Consider the following 17,442-nt stretch of genomic DNA (forward strand, 5'->3'; position numbering starts at 1 on the left):
ATTTTTTGATTGTACTAAAGCTATTACTGATATAAAAAAAGTTCTTGAAGCAAGGATACTAAAAAGATATTATGTAGGTTTTAGGCCTGTGATAGTTACTTGCCTAGTGGACTAGTGTAATTAATGAATCAAGATTTAACTTTAATTGTGAGCACTTCTGACCTCAGTGTAGGCGTATCATGAAAAGATGAAATATGTATAGAATACACTGTCGAAGTGCATGAGCCTGTGATGCTGCTTGGTGCGGATGGGCCGCAGTGGGAGCTATTTCTCTTGCCTACTGCGTCATCTGCAATTGCGACTGTATCTGAATTGTGAGTCCTGCTGACAGCAGTGTAGGCTAGAGGTAGCAGTGAGCAAGGGCCCATAGCCACATGCATATGTTGGTGCCCCCACCGGCCTGCGTAGTTTAGGTTCCGTGGCACCACGTGTCGCCGGCCTTGCATATGGAAATATGCCTAACTGATCAAAGGGAGTATGCTGCTGTGGTCCCTGCCACAGACTTTGGTTCACTGCCATTCAGGACTCAGGGCACAGTTCCACATGTGGGATTGGCTTGTGTTGAACAAGGTTAGTGGCACCACGTGTCGCCAGCCTTGCATATGGAAATATGCGTAACTGATCAAAGGGAGTATGCTGCTGTGGTCATTGCCACGGACTTGCTTTCACTGCCATTCAGGACTCAGGACACATTTCCACATGTGGGATCGGCTTGTGTTGAACAGGGATAGTGGCACCACGTGTCACCGGCCTTGCATATGGAAATATGCCTTACTGAGAAAAGGGAGTATGCTGCTGTGTTCGCTGTCACGGACTTGGAGTCACTGCCATTCAGGACTCAGGACACAGTTCCACATGTGGAATCAGCTCGTGTTGAACAGGGTTAGTGGCACCACGTGTCACGCCTTGTGTTGTACAGGGTTAGTGGCACCACGTGTCACCGGCCTTGCAGATGGAAATATGCCTAATTGATCAGAGGGAGTCTGGTGCTGTGGTCAATGCCACGGACTTGGGGTCACTGACATTCAGGACTCAGGACAAATTCCACATGTGGGATTGTTCGGCTTGTGTTGAACAGGGTTAGTGACACCACGTGTCGCCTGCTTGTGTTGAACAGGTTTAGTGGCACCATGTGTTGCAGCTTGCGTTGAATTCTGCCTGAATAAGTCCATGTGGTGATGACTTGTGGTGCAGTGAGTTAGTGACACCTAAAGCACTCAGCCTGTGCGCACCCTGCGATGATGCATGTAGTTATACCTACTCGGAGGAACTTTTGTCCCGAACATTGTAAGTTGTATATGGTGTTTAGGGGGTGTTATACAGTGAGTGCAAAGGTAAATTTCCACGTATTAAATCAATTTGGTATTTGTAAAGTGCAAACTACTCACTCATATGGGTCTGATGGTGCTGGGGTGTAAGCTGAGCTGCTGCCGGACTCGGGGATAAAGGCGCTGAACTACTGACCCCTACCGGTCTGAAAGTGCAGGGTATGGAAATTAAGTGAGGTATTGCCTAGAGTGTCATGCTGTTAAATTGAGCTGCTGCTGGACTCGGGATGAATCTGTGAGCCCAAACTGTGTGTCCTATGCTGTGAAGTCATGTGCTCTGGGCGCTGTGCCACACCTGGTCAAGTAGTGTCAGCAATATTTTATACGTAGGAGGAGGAAGTTTGGTTTGGAACACAGTAACTTGTATATGGTGCTGGTAAGTGATCCGCAGCACTGCCAAAGGCAGTGCACCCAGGACATGCAGCAGATGTGCAAGGTATAGGTGGACGTTAATGGAGTCGACCATGTGTTCGGGATGCCCTGCTATGCGTAAGTGGTTCTGCTTGTAGCTGCACTGGCTTGACATGTGCCAGTCTTGTGGATGAAATGGCACAGCTTGGTGCAATGAGCCGGGTCTGTGTGCAATGGGTGCAGGGCAGGGTTGTGGTGGGAGTACGTGTGAAGGCCATTCCATGCACGCTAACTATGACAAAGGACTTTTGAGTGTGGGATGTCTACTTGTTGTTTTCAAATCAGGCAGTGGGTAGTGTGGGAGACGGATGCAAATATTATCATATCTGTCAGGGGGGCTGGCCACTTGCAAGTTTCTTCTCGGAGCAGCGGATGTGTTAGCGCAAGATAGCTCAGACAAAGAAACTTTCATCCTTACAGTAACTTCTCCAGGTGCATTCACACAGGATGTGTACAAAGGCCGGTCGTGGGTGTTGTGGGATGTCTGCGACCCTGGTAATCATGGATGAGATGCCCAGCTCATGGCACATGGGCAGGTTCACTGTGTGTTATGTTGCCATACTGCTCCCACGAGCCCCCACACTTTTGTGCACTGCGTTTTTGTATCCCATGCAGTCCTACGGCACATTTTTGTAATGCCTATTCGCGCATGTCCTGCGGCATTCAAATCACACCTTGACACTGCCGTTTGGAGGTGTTGCATGCCACTTTATAACATCGACTGCTGCGGCCCTTGTGGCGGCCACAGCAGAACACAGAGATTTCTTCATTGATTTTGTGTGTACACTGTAAATGCACCCACTACCACAGTACAATTCAATAAAGGATTTTAGTATTTTGAAAAAATCGCAAAGGTGCACCTTGTGTGTTTTTGCACGGGAACGCCTACTCTGCATCTCATTATCAGCACTTTAATTGCAGCTACAGTTGAGATAAAACTAACACACTATTCAAAAGCTGGTGCAAACTGCAGACATCAGCAGTATTCCCATGATAACTGCCCCAAAATTTAACACTATGGTGGACACCACCAAATAACAGTAATAAGAACGAGAAAGAGTCACACAGCACTTAAGTAACAAACAAAAACATTATTGATTTTTTTTTTCCAAACTTTATTTTTTCATAAACGTATATATAAAGGATAAAGTAAATTTAACAAAATGAACACAAAACAACAAGGGGGAAGACTCCTTCCGGGACCATGAATGTCGACGACACAGCCTGGATAATAAAGCACAAAATAAGGACGTGTGTAATGCTCATATCAAAGGAGCAAGAAAAAGAGAAGGAAAAAAAAAGCCAGAGAGAAAAAGAGAGGGAAGGAAAGAAAGAGAGTGAGAAAGGGAGAAGGGAGATAGAGTAAGAGAAGGTAAGGAAGGAAGTGAGAGAGAGAGTGAATTGAGGGAAGTGAGAGAGAGAGAGAGAGAGAGAGAGAGAGAGAGAGAGAGAGAGAGAGATAATGCCGTCCCTGTGCATTCATGACCAAATAATTACCTGCTGCCACCGGAGTGTCTACTAGTGGGCACTCCACGTGCCCATCAAAGCTCCGCAGCCTGGCAGATCGCACAGATGTCGCTGAGTCCTGAGTCATGAATGGTGGAGACCACATCAGCTTCTGCATGGCCCGGCAGATCTCACACATGTCGCTGAGTCCTGAGTCATCAATGGCGGAGACCACATCACCTTTTAGTTCTGCCAACCCTGTGCAACACAAGTCAGCGCCACGTGTTGGTAGGCCGCTGACGGCCATACAACTTTAGGTGGCACTAACCCTGTGCAAGTCAAGTCCGTGCCACGTGTTAGTAGGCCCCTGATGGCCATACAGCCCCGGGTGCGACTAACCCTCTGCGCAACTCTATATGGACTCTTTATGATTCAGACCCGTGGAGCGTCCGCCATCCAGTCACCACCGGCAATAAAGGATGTGACGTTGTCGATACATTATATTTGCGTGGTCACATGGCCTGTGACGCATGTGCTCGATGGGTGTGGTGTGTGTGCAATCCTGCCCTCAGGGAGTGGCCGTGACATGTTGACAACTAAAGCACTGACCTGCACACCAACAGCGAGTACGCCTGCGTCAGGTAGCTATATGGAGGTGTGAAAACGTGTTTTCTCAATGGATTTTCTGTAGGAAACTTTAGACAAGGCTACAGGTCAAACTGCTGAACGGAATTGCGCCAAATTTGGTAGGAAGAAAGGTCATGGTCCAGAAAGCGCGCTTTCTTGCATCGAGTGAAAATATAAAAGAAAGGTCCCGGGGGCAATTTAATATACCGGAGCTCTGTCATGCTCCCTCTTCCCAACATCATCACTTCGCAGCTATAGCGTTAGAAGCCAGTCCTTTGGCTCGCAGCTCTCTACCTTTGCGATTTAGTATGCTGCTGTGCCTGTACCTCTGAAAGCTAGTACGCTGCTGTTGCTTTGGGGGCTGACAGCTCGTAGTACTGCATCTGTGAGTCGACCGGACGGGCCGCAGTTCTCCCTCTGCGATCCTGGGTTCGAACTGTTCATAAGTCACACTACATAAGCATTGAAAAGCCATTTTGTGATTTAGTCCTTCAGCTGGCATCTGTCTGAGGCATTTCTGAAAACATACCAGAGTTCTTTCTGTGAGAGAAAGCCTTTCACGCTGCCTCTCCCCACATCAGCAGGTAAAGCACCCTCTTCCCACATTACCAACATACCCCCAACAACCTACTTGGGCTCGGAATTGTCCCTGTGCGGTTTGACAAACAAGAATCTTAGTCATGTATAGATTTACATATAGAACATTTTATTTAAACAAAACAACAACAAATAAAACTGAAGGGAGTCTGGTGTTTTGGTGGCTGCCACGAAGTTGGGGTTACTGTCATTCAGTACTCAGGACACAGTTCCACATGTGGGATCGGCTTGTATTGAACAGGGATGGTGGCACCAAGTGTCGTGCCTTGTGTTGTACAGAGTTAGTGGCACCACGTGTCGCCGGACTTGCATATGGAAATATGCCTGACTGATCAAAGGGAGTCTGGTGCTGTGGTTGCTGCTATGAAGTTGGGGTCAATGCCATTCAGGACTCAGGACACAGTTGCACATGTGGGATCGGCTGGTGTTGAACAGGGTTAGTGGCACCACGTGTCGCGCCTTGTGTTGAACAGGGTGAGTGGCACCACGTGTCAAAAATTAAAATTGCGAGCTCAGTTGCCTGCAGTGTAGACTGTTATTAAGTGTTTGTTTGCACTTGAAGATGAATTTTTTGATTGTACTAAAGCTATTACTGATATAAAAAAAGTTCTTGAAGCAAGGATACTAAAAAGATATTATGTAGGTTTTAGGCCTGTGATAGTTACTTGCCTAGTGGAGTAGTGTAATTAATGAATAAAGATTTAACTTTAATTGTGAGCCCTACTGACCGCAGTGTAGGCGTATCATGAAAAGATGAAATATGTATAGAATACACTGTCGAAGTGCATGAGCCTGTGATGCTGCTTGGTGCGGATGGGCCGCAGTGGGAGCTATTTCTCTTGCCTACTGCGTCATCTGCAATCGCGACTGTATCTGAATTGTGAGTCCTGCTGACAGCAGTGTAGGCCAGAGGTAGCGGTGAGCAAGGGCCCATAGCCACATGCATAGGTTGGTGGCCCCACCGGCCTGCGTAGTTTAGGTTCCGTGGCACCACGTGTCGCCGGTCTTGCATATGGAAATATGCCTAACTGATCAAAGGGAGTATGCTGCTGTGGTCACTGCCACGGACTTGGGGTCACTGCAATTCAGGACTCAGGACACAGTTCCACATGTGGGATCGACTTGTGTTGAACAAGGTTAGTGGCACCACGTGTCGCCAGCCTTGCATATGGAAATATGCCTAACTGATCAAAGGGATTTTGCTGCTGTGGTCGCTGCCACGGACTTGGGGTCACTGCCATTCAGGACTCAGGACTCAGGACACAGTTCCACTTGTGGGATTAGCTTGTGTTGAACAGGGATAGTGGCACCACGTGTCACCGGCCTTGCATATGGAAATATGCCTAACTGATCAAAGGAGTTTGCTGCTGTGGTCACTGCCACGAACTTGGGGTCACTGCCATTCAGGACTCAGGACACAGTTCCACATGTGGAATCAGCTTGTGTTGAACAGGGTTAGTGGCACCACGTGTCGGGCCTTGTGTTGTATAGGGTTAGTGGCACCACGTGTCACTGGCCTTGCAGATGGAAATATGCCTAACTGATCAGAGGGAGTGTGGTGCTGTGGTCAATGCTACGGACTTGGGGTCACTGCCATTCAGGACTCAGGACACAGTTCCACATGTAGGATCATTCGGTTTGTGTTGAACAGGGTTAGTGGCACCACATGCCGCCGGCTTGTGTTGAACAGGGTTAGTGGCACCATGCGTTGCGGCTTGCGTTGAATTCTGCCTGAATAAGTCCACGTGGCGATGACTTGTGGTGCAGTGAGTTAGTGGCACCTGAAGCACTCAGCGTGTGCGCACCCTGCGATGATGCATCGTCCGGGCGAGCCTCACTGGTAGCAATGTCTTTACATGCTTTGAAAGAATCTTCATAGCAGTCAAAATCTCCAAGTAATTTCATTTCAGTCCTCCAAGTTTTGAAGAGTTGCTAAATAGAAAAACTCTCTCTTATCTGGAGTATCACAACTTAATTTCCTGTGATTAATCAAATTTCCTTTGGCATTCTTTAAGAAACATCCATCAAATCCAATTACAGCATATTTCCCTTCATATATTTTTTCTGTAACATTTTTTCTAAAACTATAATGTGGCAGTATTTCATATAGACATAAGTTTTCTAGGTATGGGCTTTTATTTGGATAGTATGCAAGGAACAGTAATTGAGTTGTCTGTAACATATTGTATGTCCATATGTGCATTCCACATCTTCAAAATTACAGGATTGTAATCATTAATGTACTTCGATTCTTCTGTTCTTTTTATGTTATAAGTATTTTTGGGTGATTTTCGAGTGATAGTATGCCTTACTGCTGAAATAAAACTGTTCACTCTTCCTTGCGATGACTTATAGTGCACTGAGTTAGTAGTACCTTTGGCACTCAGCGTGTACGTACCCTGCGATGATGCGTTGTCCGGGAGGGCCGCACTCGGACCAATGTCTTTTGTCTATTGAATTCTGCCTCAGTAAGGTGATGTGTCGATGTCTTGTGGTGCACTGAGTTTGTAGTAACTTTGGCGCTCAGCGTGTACGTAACCTGCGATGATGTGTTGTCCGGGAGTGCCGCACTCGGACCAATGTCTTTTGTCTATTGAATTCTGCCTCAGTAAGGCGGCGTGTCGATGTCTTGTGGTGCACTGAGTTAGTAGTACCTTTGGCGCTCAGCGTGTATGTACCCTGCGATGATGTGTTGTCCGGGAGGGCCACACTCGGACCAATGTCTTTTGTCTATTGAATTCTGCCTCATTAAGGCCACGTGGCGATGACTTGTGGTGCACTGAGTTAGTAGTACCTTGGGCGCACAGCGTGTACATACCCTGCGATGATGCGTTGTGCGGGAGTGCCAAAATCAGACCAATGTCTTTTGTCTATTGAATCCTGCCCCAGTAAGGCCACGTGGCGATGACTTGTGGTGCACTGAGTTAGTAGCATCTGAAGTACTCAGCGTGCGCGCACCCTGCGATGATGCGTGGTCCGAGAGGGCCGCACTGGGAGCAATGTATCTTATGTACTGCACTGCGTCATCTGCAATCGCTACTCCATCTGAATTGTGAGGCATTCCGTCCGCAGTGTAGATCGAAGGCAGTAGTCTGTACAGACATAAGTCTGCGGTGCTGTGCCGCTGGCTTCACAGGGGGCCTGTGTCGAGGAGACCCGCGGTCATGGCGGCAGCCTAGTGGCAGGGTGAGGCCCGCCGCTCTGGCAAAGTCGTTGGACTTCCCAGTTCGCAAGTGAACCACACCCAGAGCCCAGGCCTATTTATTCACACTCCTACGCTGAAGTGGCGTACGTCGGACCAGCCCACTCCGGTTACGCTTATGCTTATGCTTACAGGGGGAACGACACAGCTACATGACTTAGTTCCCTAGTGTTTGACATAACATGGTTGGGTCCACTGTCCACAACACTACAAGCACCAGTAGTATTTGTACACATGGAGAGGTGTGTGTTCTGCATACTGAGATGTGTCCAGCACATCACCGCTACACTTTGCATTGTGTGCATTGTTATTCATTGGTGTTAGAAATGGGATTTCTGGTTGGCTAGGGCTTGCGCCAAAGCCAGGCAGAAACCACCACTCTAGTCAGGGCAAGGAAGTTACACGCCAAAGATAACCCCTGCTCACCCCCTTGGTAGCTTGGCACGAACAGTCAGGCTTATCCCGGAGGCAATGTGTAAAGCGTTTGCGCGCGCACCCAGCAACAACACCCAAGGCCCACCACAAAGGAAACTCCACACAAGGTATTATATAAAAATAGCCTTTGTATTATAATAAACACATTAGATGATAATTACACAATTTACACTGTGCCAACTGGCACTGGGCAGAATTTTACAAGGGACTATTTACACGGGACAGGGCCACATGGGCCACTGTCAGAATTAGCACAAATCACCAAGTGTACATGTAGAACATAACACAAATTAGCACGGTAGAACACAACCAGTAACTACTGGCGCAATAATGACCTCAGCGTCATCACACTAGTAACAGGTATAAAACCTATCCTGCATACATCACAGGGGCATAAATACATTTATGCAATTTCTCATCCGTCTAGCATTAGACCTAACCACCTAGGTATAGCTACTCTAGGGGCGTATATAACACAGGGAAGTACAATCTCCCTAACACCAACCTAAACAGGTGAAACAACCTCCTAGGCAGAAATAACCACATTTAGAGGTATAAAACACAGGGTGCGCCAAACATACTATACACAGTACATTTCCTAGCACCATAAGCATGAACACAGGGTGCGCAAAACATACTACACAGTACATTTCCTAGCACCAAAATTGCATTAGCATGAATCGCCCTAACACCTCCATCACATTAGGGTCCAGGTCGCACCAGAACCTAAACGTAGCAGCTGCCCACTACTTGCTGGGCAGCTGGGGACAAGCACAGGGCCCAAACGCTGCAGCTGGCACTAAGTGCTGCACAGCTGTGGAAGGCCAAGGATGAGGAAGTCACTGGGCCTCACGTTGTAGCCATCTGGCTCAGAAAACAACCATGTCCCCCATGGAGCGCACGGGCTCCTGCAATCATCATGCGCCAACATAGAAGAGGAACTTGCCCCAAAGTACTGTGGAGCGCACTGGCGGCGAAATGGCATGTGTCCCAAACGCTGGAGCCCTCTCTGGGCTCTAGAATAATCATGCCCGCCTCGTTGGAGCCTCTCTGGGCTCTAAAAACAATTATGCCCCCTTTGGAGCGACCTCGCGCTCTTAACACCACTCTGCCCGCGTTGGAGCCTCTCAGGGGCTCGAGAACACTGCCCCCGACGTTGGAGTCCCTCTGGACTCTTAAACAACAATGCCCCTTCGTTGGAGCCTCGGCGGCTCAAAACACCAGAGAAATGCCCCCGACGTTGGGGCGGCCCGCTGTGAGACGGGGCCTCCCAGGAAGTCGGCACCTGTACTGGTGCCTCTCTCTTACCCCCCCTTAGAGCCCTCACTCACCGGACTGTCCTCTGCCCTCTACAGTCTCCCGGGACCCGCCACTCTCCTTCTCCAGCGCAGGTCCTCTGACCGGAATGGAGCTCGGGTCTTCCTTTATCCATGGCAGCCACACGCGGGGCTCTCTCTGCTCATGAGAGCCCCGTCTGGATTCCAGGCATGATGTTGCTGCACACGCCGCTCCCTCAAGCTCACGGGAGCCCCGTTTACCCGCCGCACTCCCCTCACTTCACCCGGTCCCCTTTCCTGGGACCGGGACTTACACGTGGGTCTGCGAGGCTCCGGACGTCTTCCTCCTTCCGTCCTCGAGGCCCCGCCCACAGTCAGGCGGACGCGCCTGTGTTCTGTTTGCGGCTCGATGCCGCGGCTGTGATTTCCCAAAGCAGAACGCGGGGTGGGCTCCCGCTCAAGGACGCATCACGGCCATTAAATCAAACGGGCGCCATGAGGGGTAGGCTCCCTCCGAATTGGGATACAAATCAGGGTGGGCACCTGCTCCCTTAAATAACAAGTGGCGCCAGAAGGTTGTAGCAAGCCTTTTGGCAAAGTCAAAGGGGAGAAAAAGGTCCCAGACATCCTGGCATAAAGAAATGGAGCAGCAAAGCTCCCAGCAAAGAAAAGGTCCTCCAGTATCCAGGGCATCCAGGGGCTGGGCAGGGCCCAGGGAGGCAGACCTTCCCCTGGGCCCCAGCAGCAGCACGCCCCTGGTTGTTCAAGTTAAGCACAAGAACATTTTCATGGGGTCACAGCCCCTCTTTTATACACCAAATCCCTTTGTCCTCAAAGGTGCAGGGAAGGGGCAAACCAGATACAACTGGTTCCTGAGCACTTTGTTTTGCTCAGCCCCTCTCCCTATTTACAGCACAGGCCAGGGTCATCAGTCGAACCACAGGGGGCGGAGCCAGCATTGTGTGGGGAAAGCCCAGCCCTATTCAGGACCCAGGTGTACTCCTCCCACCCATCTAGCTGCTGATCTCCCTATTCACCACTGGGTGACTCCTCCTGACTCTGGGGATTCCCTAGCCTGTCACCTGACCTCAGCCAGCCAATCACCAGACAAGGTACTCATTTCACACTGCACACAGAAGTGCCCACTTCTAGAAGTGGCACTTCCACACTAGATACATGCACGCCGCACACATCATCGCGCAGCATTTTATCACACGAGTCTGTACATACCAAACTCGCACCTGCACTCCCCACGCATCAGGAACTAACATGGTCACTCAGATCCCCCATGCATTCCTATGGGAGGGCAGGTCAGTCTCACCAAACCATACATAGAGCGCACGCGCTTTCCACTGGGACACAGTGTGAAAGCGCCTAGAGGCCTAAATCCACTAATACACCATAGGGAAAAAGCTAATATACTGCAAAAAGTTCTGGGGGTGAACTTGCCAGAAGGGCCAAGTCCAACACAGGGTGAATTGCTTCCTTCACATATAGTTTGTTCACACCTGTCCCAATATTCAGCTATTGTGTGGCTGAGAGGCCATGCCGTTTTCGGAAAGTTCGCTGTTTTATTCTGCGCTGTCTCGGTGGTAGAGGGGGATTCCTGGGGGTGGTGGGTGTTGTGGCGTTCTTGGGTGTCGGAGCTTCTTGATCAGTAGGCCTATGACATGTGTTGATCTTCAGATGTGGCTCTGGGCTGGGCTCCCTTTCATACTGTATGTAGTTGTTTAATATTTAAAAAACAACAAGACATTAAATAATAAATAAAACAAATACAAAAACTATTTTTAGGATATTAAAGTTACAAAATATCACATTTTTTTCAAAATTACTGAGAAAAACATAGGTATTATGAACATTATAATTAGAAATTAGTATTTAAATAACTTTGAAATTCACCAAAAAAATAGGTCTCAGGAAGATTAAAGTTAGAAATTAGTATTTAAAAAAAAAAAAAATCAAATTTACTGAAACACGATTGCCACATTTCCCAACATTGAGCTATTATATGGCTAAGGGACCATGCCGCTTTTGGAGGGTTCGCTGTCCTGTTCTGCACTGCCTTGGTGGTTGTAGGGAGAGGGGTTGTTCGGGGGGGAGATCCTGAGGGTTGTGGCAGTGAGTGTTGTGTCCTTCTTGGGTGTCGGAAAAAACTATAGGTTAAATGAACAATATAATTAGAAGTTAGCATTAAAAAAACATTGACATTCACTGAAAAATCATAGGTTTCAGGCACGTTATAGTTAGAAATTAGCATTTAACATTTAAAAAACCTTTGAAATTCACTGAAAAAAATAGGTTTCAGGCACGTTATAGTTAGAAATTAGCATTTAAAAAACCTTAGAAATTCACTGAAAAAACCATATGTTTCAGGTACATTATAGTTAGAAATTAGCATTTAAAAAACCTTAGAAATTCACTGAAAAAACCATAGGTTTCAGGGACGTTATAGTTACTTGGACAATTGACTCATATTAAACCAGAGAAATTCGCCCGTTCTAGTTAGTTGAGCTAACTATAACTCGCGCGCCCGCAATGCACTGGTGATGACGTCACATATTACATCACTCATGACATGGTCAGTGACATCACTCATGGCATCACTCATGACATCTCAAATGACATCACTGATGACATCATCCACGTGATAGTCTGACACACCTCCTCACACTCTAATATAACCTTTGATACATGTACTCTAAAATACAGACTACCATTTTCGAAACCATAGACACACCAACAGTAGATACTAGATACCCATCCACTGATTCCTATCTATATATTGTGAGCTAGACATACACTCATACAGTCACTCATACATGCTGTCACTCATCATTACTAGGGGTGGGCGGAATTTGCAAAGTTGTCTTTCGCAAAATTACGCGAAACGGCAAAAAATCTCCACGAACACGTGGAATTTCGCTTGCTCGTGGAGATTTCAGGGGCGGGGCTTCTTTGCTTTATTTATATCTGTAAGTGCTTCCTGCTGAGGTTTAATTTTTGTGAAACGAGCATCGTGCCAGAATGAATCCTGCCCTGTATATTTATCCAAGCAGATGCCACCGTTTTGTGCAATACCTTTACTCAACTGGAGTACTTTCTACTGGCTAATCAGTAAGTGCTACCTAGTTGGGTAAATGTATAGTGCATTTCCTACACTACAGCTGCGTAATGGGCCAGAAGAATTATCTCCATTGACCTTCTGTGTCTGTAACTTTGCCACGGCACCGGGTCCCTTGAGTGAGCTGTCCAACATATTGGGGAAAGGGTGAGAAGCTGTTGCATACCGCTAGTGTATGTGGGGCGGGGCCAAACGGGCAGGGCTTTTGGTCCAGTTCACATGCCTCTTGTTTATAAAGGGTCAGAACAGGATCTCAGCAGCAGACGAGGAGAAGGAACTTCTGGTCACAGTTACTACACGAGGATTGCGCTCAAGAAAATCAAAGACCTCTATCAAGGATTACAGCTAACTTTTCAGTATGGAATGGAGAGAAGGCGCATCTGCTTAGCCACGCTCACGAATTCTACAAAAGGATTGCGCTCAAGAATCTCAAGGATGCGAAGACCTCCAGCAAGGATTACAGCTATCTTTTCAGGGTGGAAATGGAGAGAAGGCACACCTGCTTAGCCACGCTCACGAATTCTACACGAGGATTGCGCCCGAGAAGCTCAAGGATGCGAAGACCTCCAGCAAGGATTACAGCTATCTTTTCAGGGTGGAAATGGAGAGAAGGAACATCTGCTTAGCCAAAACCTTGCTTACAAATTTTTGGGCTGATTAATGCATTACAGAATTTGAGCTTCAACTCGGGCACCTGCTTTATTTATATCTGTAAGTGCTTCCTGCTGAGGTTTAATTTTTGTGACAGGAACATCGTACCAGAATGAATCCTGCCCTGCATATTTATCCAGGAAGATGCCACTGTTTTGTGCAATACCTCTACCCTCATGCCCCCGAATTCCATTCCGCCGCGGATGGCGGAATTTTCGACATTTTCGCGGAATGCAAAAATGCTGAAATTTCGCAAGTTCCACGAGCGGAACGGAATTTGCTGCCCACCCATAATCATTACATCAGTATAATATCCACTCATACACCTATACATACATTCACACAGTGCTACTGTTCCATAGAGTTACTCGCACATCTACTCAGTCATCAATCACACACCCATGTACTCACCTATGCAGATATATACACACCACCTGACTTATTTATACACACACCACCTCCCTTATTTATATAGATACTAACACATACTTACTCTCTTATACAATAACTAATACAACTACACATTCATGTATGTAGACACTCTTGTAATCACTCTGTCTCACGTATAGTCAGTTATACACCCCAACATTCACATATAATGTCTAAAAATATATATAGTTACTCACATATATACAACTGAGACATCAATTTACTAATCAACACACCTGTACACATAGTCAGCTACCCATACAGCCCTTCTGAGATGTACTTTTGAATCTATACAACCAGTGAATCAGCCAATCAGACATGTATGCACAGAGTCAGACACCGCCCACCCACCCACATAGACACTCAGATACCCATAGAGATACTCATACAAACAATCAATAACCCTTATAGACACTGATGTAGCTACTCACCAACCCATGCACCTGCTTACATATCAACTAATAGACTAATATAGACATTCACACAGTTTAGTCACTAACCCATGCATTCAGTAACATACATTCAATCAGTGACTTATACAGTCAGTCATACATCTACTAAATAATCTATTCAGGCACTTCTACATCCACTCATTCTTCAATAGACCTTGGCATAGATATATATGAAAAATATTTAACCTTTACAGAAACACACATTCATTGGATGATGTCATCAGTGATGTCATTTGAGATGTCATCAGTGATGTCATGAGTGATGTCACAGACCATGTCACGAGAGATGTAATATGTGACGTCATCACCAGTGCATTGCGGGCGAGTTATAGTTAGCTCAACTAACTATAACGGGCACATTTCTCTGGTTTTATATGAGTCAAATGTCCAAGTAACTATAACGTCCCTGAAACCTATGGTTTTTTCAGTGAATATATATATATATATATATATATATATATATATATATATATATATATATATATATATATATATATTACCTACTGGCGGTCGCCAGTAGGTAGTTATAGTTAGGACCCCTTTTCCATAGGAAATCCGCAACATTCTATTTTGAATAACTTTGGCGCCGGTCGACGAATCCTCGCGAATTTCTCAAAATAGGTGGGGCGCTACGCTCCGCTCCTACCCTCAAAGTCTCGGGGGGATTCGTCAAGCGGGGGCTGAGAAAAAAGGGGGGTCCCAAAACGCGTTTTTCCCATGCATTTTTCCATAGGACCTTTAGACAGGGCTACAGCCCGAACGGCTGAACAGAATTACTAGAAATTTGGCAGAGAGGTAGTCCCTAGGTCAAGGAAGTGCCTTTTGTAGGTTTGGTGTAAATCTGTTCAGTAGGTCCTGAGAAAATAGCATTTAAATCAATATATATATCTGAGCCAGCTTACGGTACGCTTACCGTAAGCTTACCGTACACGTACGGTGGCGTGCGCGAGCGCGATTCTGATTGGCTGTTAGATCTTAGTAAACATTCGAATCGGCCGAAACCAGGAAGCGGCGGCCGCCATTTTGTGTGTTTCACTCAGAAAAAAAAGAGTGAAAACAAGAAAAGGGGGCAAGGAGGAGAGTTACAGACCCCCTTACATTTGTGAGGGGGTCAAAGAAGGACAGAAAAGTACAAAGAAAACATTTATGGATTTTAAAAAAAATCACGGGGTACGCGTACGGTAAGCTTACGGTAAGCGTACGGAAGAAAAAAAAAAATTAAAAAGAAATGAAATGCAGATTTAAGAGTTTAGATATTAGGGGGCTCTTAAAAGAGCCGTTGTGTTTATGAAGTGATTTTTTAAGTGGTACCTACAAGTAAGTACCGATGCAGAGTCTAAGGTTCAAGAGGAAGACTCTGTTCCCTTCATCATTGAAGTGCACACCATCTCCTCTATAAATGTCTTGCATGTCATAACGCAAGTTGTTGTGGTAAATGGCACCCATACCATAGTCACGGAGGAAAGCAGAAACAGATTTGTTGACGTGCTTTCTTGCTTTGTCAATTTGCGGACAGAAATGATTGGACCAGTTCCATTTTTGCCTTTGGCATATGTTGGAAAACACAAAGGCAGTTTTAGGGAAAAGTGAAAACAGTTGTGCAAAGGTGTCCTTCATAAGCATTTCCAGACCTACCCCAGTCAAAGTGCCTAGGTCATTGCCACCACAGTGCACTATTATGAGGTCAGGGTGTTGGATTTGCATGAAGGATTTCACCAATGGCATCAATTGGTGCCACTTTAACCCTCTCTGACCAATCCATTTAATGTCTACATTTGGCAAAGCAAGGTCTCTCACCATACCTGTTTTCTCTGCAAACTTTTCACTCCAGAAGACATAGCTGTGCCCTACAATCCACACTGTGAACATCTTCAAAGGAGAACTGGATGCACTCAGGAGGTGTCTTTCAGTAGAATGGCAATAAGAAAAGAAAGACAGTTTGGAAATGGAGGCATACATATTTTTTTCAAAACAAAAAGAACTGATTGGCTGTTTCATACCATTCTAGAATAAAAACTAGGCTGTATGTGTAAATTAATAGAAGCATGTTTTGTATTGGTACAAAAAAATGTGTTACCAAAGAACAGTACTATGGATTTGCTGTTAGGTTTGAAAAGTCAAGCACTCTTGCTCTGTGGAATTGAAACATTGTGTGGCGAACATCTGACCTAACTCTACACAGCAGTGTTTCAAGAGCTGTTGCTATGGTAGCAGGCAGAAGTCAAGTTGGGGGAAGGGTACTAGGCAGAAGTCAAGTTGGGGGCAGGGTACTTTTGGAAAAGGGTTGGTTTTCAACCAATAGAAATGTGTGATTACATTTGAAAAAAAGGGGGAAGCACTGAGATTTGAAACTTACATGTATATGTGTGGAAAAATAGAGGGAAAGTTTGCCATTATCTGGTTCTGCTGAGAGGAGAGAGGTGTAGAGAACAGAGATCCTGGCTCTGATAATCTGCTGTTTGAGTGCCACATTTCTTTCACAACTAACTAATTTTAAAGGTGAGTTTAGAGTTTGAGAGGGGATGAATATGGTAAATTAAGAAATGAATAATAGAATTGGAATTCCTTTTGTAGAAGTTGTGTTTATTATTTTCTGTTTTGGGAGAAATTTAAATGTGAGGAACATGTAAAATAATATGGACAATTTTTTCATGATAAATTAAGGTGTACTGGTAAAAATAAGGAATACTTTAAGTGTTTGAGGTTGCAGTCAGTAATGCAAATACATTCAGCATCACTAAGGCTGGTTGCCCTTGCTGGAGTGTAGGCAGTCACCGAGGATACACATGGTGGTGGTTTGAAAAAGCAGTTTGGACATGGGCTTTTTAAGAAAATCTAAAACGTGGATTCATAATGTGTCAGTCTGTAAAAGTGATTTTCACTTGCCAAAAAAAAAGAGCAGTAAGTGTGCATTTAAATTGGCAAAGAAATTTCGTTTTGTGACTAATGTGAAAACATGACTCTGTGTGCAAATAGGAATTACAGGCAGAGATTTATTGCGTATTGCTCTGGTGATTTCACAGTTGCATTAGATGGAAAGGGGGAGCAATTTTTTGGTGCAGAAGCAGACTCTTGGCACACACCCAGCTCCTGTCCATGTATAATCATGCACAGTATTTACAAGCGAGTGGGGTTTTCAGGTTTCAGTCTGTAATGCAAATACATTCAGCATCACTAAGGCTGGTTGCCCTTGCTGGAGTGTAGGCAGTCACCGAGGATACACATGGTGGTGGTCTGAAAAAGCAGTCTGGACATGTGCAATTTAAAAAAATCTGAAAAGTGGTTTCATAATGTGTCAGTCTGTAAAAGTGATTTTCACTTGCCAAAAAAAAGAGCAGTAAGTGTGCATTCAAATTGGCAAAGAAATTTCGTTTTGGGACTAATGTGAAAACATGACTCCGTGTGCAAATAGGAATTACAGGCAGAGATTTATTGCGTTTTGTTCTGGTGATTTCACAGTTGC

Source organism: Triturus cristatus, chromosome 3_1 (genome assembly GCF_964204655.1).
Source record: "Triturus cristatus chromosome 3_1, aTriCri1.1, whole genome shotgun sequence".
Lineage (NCBI taxonomy): Eukaryota > Metazoa > Chordata > Amphibia > Caudata > Salamandridae > Triturus > Triturus cristatus.